Source organism: Chlorocebus sabaeus, chromosome 9 (genome assembly GCF_047675955.1).
Source record: "Chlorocebus sabaeus isolate Y175 chromosome 9, mChlSab1.0.hap1, whole genome shotgun sequence".
NCBI classification, from domain to species: domain Eukaryota; kingdom Metazoa; phylum Chordata; class Mammalia; order Primates; family Cercopithecidae; genus Chlorocebus; species Chlorocebus sabaeus.
This window is the reverse complement of record NC_132912.1, coordinates 92,183,489-92,189,488: the sequence shown is the minus strand read 5'-3', so window position 1 is coordinate 92,189,488 and position 6,000 is coordinate 92,183,489.

Genomic DNA, 6,000 nt, shown 5'->3' with positions numbered 1-6,000 from the left:
ACAGATCTCCCCCTCACCCAAGAAATGCTTAAAAGATAACTTCACTCTTTGTTCAGGGCTCAGTCCTTTAGATGTTAATCCGACTGGGCTGGTGCACCTAAATAATTAATAAATATCATATCCTCCTGAACCCCATCATTCTTTCTAATTCCTTAAAGATTCCACAACACTGCAAATTAGACTGACATGAGACAGATTAACAAGAGAAAAACAGGCAGATGTTTATTAACACATACATAGTGTATACACACTGGAGAACTCAGTGATGAGCAAGTGAAAGAAGTGGCTAGAAATTGGGGCTTATTGAGCATCTTAACATACATTTTTAGAGAAGTGGCCAGATAAAAAAGAAGGAGCTTTGAGTTTGAGGGTGTCAGATTGTGCAAAGACAAATATTTGGGGGAACTAATGGTAGATGAGGGCTAGTTATTAAGATTTGTTTGTGTAGACTTTGTCCAGTGATAAGGTTGTTATCCCCTTTCTTGAATGGAAGTAGGGGTTGGGGATACCATCGCAAGAGACATTTATGTTCTGCTTTCAGGCAGATAGAAGTAGGGCAGACAGCTCATCCTGTGTCTGCTTTTTTTCAATTCCCTTTAGCTCAAAATAATTCTTATGTCAAAATGGCATGTTTTGGGGTGGCATAGTCCGAGCCCCTTCGTGATACAGAGGCTAACTGCATTTCTGATTTATAATCCCCATTGAAAGCTGTAAGTTGGAGGAGGACACATCACAGGGAGTGTGACCCCTCCACCCACTCCTGACAGATTGGACTCTTCCCATCTTGAGACTATCTCATTGCTGTTGACTTGCTGTTTTCAACTTTCCCAATTAGTTTCAATCTGTGAAAATAGACTGACAGCCTGAATCTGCATCCTTCACCTTTGTTTTAACACACACACACCTTAGTAAGGTGGGGGAAGGACAGATTTTCCCCTATACCTTTTGAGGGCTTGATAATTGAATCTATGAAATAAACTGAAAACTGGCAGATTAACAGGACAAAAGGTGTACAAACTCATTATGTGCATGGGGCATGATACGAAAGGAAAGTTAACGCCCCAAACCCAGGGAGATCTAGAAGCTATGTACCCTCTTCTTAAAGGAGAGGGGAGGGGAGATGTAGGCAACTTAGCGGGAGTAAATTGTTTTGGTGAAAAATGAATGAGCCCTCAGAAGAATATGTGACAGCCTGTGACAAAGTCTGTCTGGACACGGGGTCAGCCTCCAGTATCCTCTCCAGTGATCCGAATTTAATCTTCCCTGGTTGATAAGATTCCCTGGGAAGGGGTTCATGACATCTGAGTTCCTTTTGGAGGGTCTATCTTTATGCAGATAAAGGGAGCTCAGAGAAAGTCCTGTCTTGCATTTGCTGTTTCTCAAGCACCTTCAGTTTTAAGTCCAAAGCGGTATATTTTGGGATGGCATTTCCTGACCTTCAGAAGTTTGATTATTAAATGCAATTGACCCCAGAAAAGGATTATTAATTTCTAGGCTCACTGTATAATTTGGATGAAAGAGGTGGGAGTTTATGCTAGCCAATTTTTTAAGTTTTTGAAAATTCAGGATTTCATTCTGGACATAAGACGGAGCAGGGACTCCTTCTTAGTGGCCTGCCAGGACCCCCACGCAAGTATGGAAATAAAGGAAAATCTCAAGTTCCTTCAAGGGAAATTCCAGGCCCTAGCTGGCCCTAAGAAGTAAGTTTGCAAGCTGATAAACAAGAAGGTAATAATAGCTTAAAACAATAACCAAGGAAGTTAGAGTCAGGTGATGTTTGGTTCTCTATAGAAACTAAAAATAGGGTCTTCAGTGTGAGTTGCATGATTCTCCTTGTGTGGGAACCTGCAAACAAATGCCCTCCTTTCTCTTGTTGCAAAATCCCAGTGTGGGTGTTTAGCTTTGCTGGGCTGGGCAAGTGGACCCCAGTTTGGTTCAGTAACAGACAATATGAGCATGATATCTCTTTATGCTTAAATTGCATGCAAATGTTTTTTGGTGAAAGTCCTTTTGTCCTTTTTGTATACACTTTTTCCAGTTGAAAAATCTGCATGAGAATGAGATATAATTTTTAAAAATATGATATGATTGCTGAATAGGACCTCTGACTTTTTCATAGCAATGAAAAAAATAGAAACTCAGACCCCCAGGGAGGCATAAAGGAGAAGAAGTCATTAACAATCTTTTTGTTTTTCAGAACTGTTCCTGGAAGCTTTCCATTCTGTCTGACAGAAATCTTCCCACGCTGTCTTTCCAAACTCCTACTTAATGCTTTGAATTCAGACTGCCGAGTCTCTGAGCACACCAGACAACACTGGGGGTGGAGGTGGGGATCCACTCCGGAACTTCTCATCCAGAAAACCTCAGGTGTCATCCTCACTCCTGTGTTTGGAACTGATAGCTTGAAGGCAGTTCCTCTGAAACCAAGGACTTCAGTGAATTTTTTGGACTGGAATGGAAACCTTATGGTGGTAGGCCCCACCGTGGAAGGCTGCATGGAAGGCCGCTTGGTGGGGGTTGTTAACCTGTACTGCCTAAGGCATGTCCTGCTTGGGCTGCCATGCATGTCCTCTGGGATTGTGCTTTGTGTCTGTGTGTACCTGATTATCATGACACTGTCTCAGCCCAGGAAGATGTTCAGGTCCACTTTACTTTCCTGGCCTGAGTTGTGATGTGCCACCAGGTAAAAAGTTCAATATAGACATGTACAGAGGAAGCTACCTGGACTTCTAAGATAGACCTTTATAATTAAGCAGATTTGTTTAAGCTGGCTAAATTCAGGATCCTTAAAAGAGGATAAATACTGAGTGTATTGGAAAAAACTGGGATCAATCCTGACAGAGATCCTACAAATAATACTTTTACTATATTTTTCCTTGCTAAGGACTAAGGGGATGGACCATGCAGAGTTAGCAGGGCAAGTTTGAGACTGTTACCTTTAGAAAGACTTGCTTGAAAGGCTGGCCCTTGGCTAACATCAGGGAACTTGGATTTTTGGAGTCTTCTAGCTATTCTATAGCTGATATGGGTGGCTTACTATGCTAAGACTGTTTATGCAAATGATGGAGTTTATGCTAACACTTGCTTTCCTTCTCGAAGCCTGGAATTTTGGTACATGCTAGGCAGAGGGTGTGTACATGATCAGTCCCCAGTAAAACCCTTGGGCACACAGTCTAACTGGCTTCACATGTGTTGTCACAATTTGATGCTGGAGGAATTAAGCAAAACCTGATGACTCTACCAGCACTCTTGGAAACCTATACCTGATTTTCTTTAGACTTGGCCCCATACACTTTTTGTCTGTGCTAATTTTGCTCTGTATACTTTTGTTACAAGTCTTAGCTGTGAGTATGACCATATGTTGAATCCTGTTCATCTTTCTGGTGAATCATCAAATCCAGGGGTAGTCTTGGAGACCCTGATGTCAACTTCCTAGAATTCTCATTAGAAAAAAAACAAAGCAGCAGGCTATTAGAAGATAACAGCTACCTCTGATTAGACCAAAGGAGAGAAAAGACAGGCTAAGGTTGACTGAGTGTGACTCTTTCTCCAACCTATGCAATTTCCTATGAGGATTTCCCTTAGTAAGACTTTCCTTCCACACAATAGCTGCCCCCAGATTCCTCAACCATCCTGCACGTGGCTGGGGATGTTGCATAATTCTTGGGCATACCTAGGACAACTGTCCATCCCCTGGTGGATCTTGGTTCAGGATTTTGTTGCCAGTATGTTCCACAGAAATCAGAAGAAAAGAGGTACAAGGTCATCAAAAACTCTTCTGTTTATTACATCAGACTGGAGTCAATGTCTTTCCCTTTATAATCGTGAGGGAGCTCAGGAGGGTTGTGTAATGATATTTGTCAGGGAATCAAGGGAAGGGAATATTCTAACAGGAACCACCCTGAGCTTTATGCTTTATGAGATATTCATATAAGGGGACACTGGCAAAGAGAAAATCATTTTATTCATCAAACTCTGGTTGAGCAGAACTTGTGTTGCAAGGTGAATTATGACATTGTGAACAAAGGTCATTTTGGGGAAGATCCCAGGTTGGATGTTGAACTAGAAGAAAAATATTAGTGGTACAATTGGTAAAATTTGAACAAGACTTGTAGATTAATTGATTATATATTGTCAATGTTAGTTTCCTGTCTAAAAGATTATTCTATGGTTATGTAAGGTGTTAACATGATGGGAAGCTGCGTAAAGGGTATATGGGAACTCTGGGCACCATTTTTACAACTTTAAGTCTAAAATCATTTCAAATAAAAAGGGATAAAAAGTCAAATTTTAGGCTGACAATTATTTTCTCTTGGCCTTTTGAAACTGTTTCCCACTGTGTTTTGGTTGCTATTGAGAAGTCCAAGCTTAACCTAATACCAATTCCTTCAGAGATATTTCTTTTGTTTTTTTGTGGTTTTAAAAATCTTTCTGCCTCAAAGGCACTTAAATGGTACCACTATGTTTTTAGATGACATCTGCTTGGGTGATCTTGTTGGAATTCATGTATTTGAGGATTAGCATTTTTCATTAGTTCCGAAAATTTCGGTCATCGTCTCTTCAACTATTGCCTTTCCTCCATTCTCTTTTATTTGTCCTTCTGCAACTCAGATCACGTGCATTTTAACTTCCTCACTTTGTTGTTAAAGTGAGGAACAACAAAAGGAACACTTTGTTGTTCCTCACTTCCTCACATCCCTGAATATCTCTGTCGATTTTCCACCTCATTGTTTTTCTGTGCTGCATTCTGAGTAGTTTCTTCAAATCTGTCTTCTAAATCAATAAATGCTTTTCAGCTATGTATAAACTACTTTTCAACAAATCCTTTGAGTTTTTAATTTCTATTATGTTAGTTTTTTTATTTCCAAGTTTTGTTTGGTTCTTCTGCAAATATGCCTAATCAAATTTAATACACTATTGCTCCTTTATTTATTTATTTATTTATTTATTTTATTTTTTTTTTGAGATGGAGTCTCGCTTATTTTTTTTTTTTATTTTTTTTTTTGAGACAGAGTCTTGACCTGTCACCCAGGCTGGAGTGCAGTGGCACGATCTCAGCTCACTGCAACTTCTGTCTTCTGTGTTCAAGAGACTCTCCTGCCTCAGCCTCCCAAGTAGCTGGGATTACAAGCACCCATCACCACACCTGGATAATTTTGTATTTTTAGTGGAGACGGGTTTTCACCATGTTGACAAGACTGATCTTGAACTCCTGACCTCGGGCAATCTGCTCACCTCGGCTTCCCAAAGTGCTGGGATTACAGGCGTGAGCCACCACGCCTAGCCTGTTCCTTTGTTAAAACTTAATTTTTTCTTTCTTTATCTTGAAATTTACTAAATACATTAATACATTCTTTTTTTTTTTTTTTTTTTTTTTTTGAGATAGAGTTACTCTGTTGCCCAGGCTGGAGTGCAGTGGTGTGATCTCAGTTCGCTGCAACCTCCATCTCCTAGATTTAAGACATTCTTCTGCCTTAGCCTCCCAAGTGACTGGGATTACAGATGCATGCCACCACGCCTGGCTAATTTTTGTATTTTTAGTAGAAACTGGATTCTACCATCTGGCCAGGCTGGTGTCTAACTCCTGACCTCAGTGATACACCTGCCTCGGCCTCCCAAAATGTACTAAATACATTCTTTTATATTCTATATTCAATTGCAATATCTGCAGTTTTGTTGCTCTGGCTTATAGTTTACTATCTGGTAACTTTTGCACATTGTGGCTTATTTATTTGTGTGTATTCTTTGATTTTGTATTATGACCTAATATTCCTTGGAACTTCATCAAACTTGAAAATTCTTTGGGAGCTATGTAAGAAGTATTTCCTTTTGAGGGGTGTTTTTATTTGTTTTTGTTAGGTGCATGGGAGCATTACCAAGCCAGAATTGCTTAAAATGAAATTTTCTACCTGAGTTTTTTTTTTTTTTTTTTTTTTTTGCCACATAGTGAGAATTTCAGACTGACACAATCATGCTTCTCTGCTTAAGATTAGAAATTAT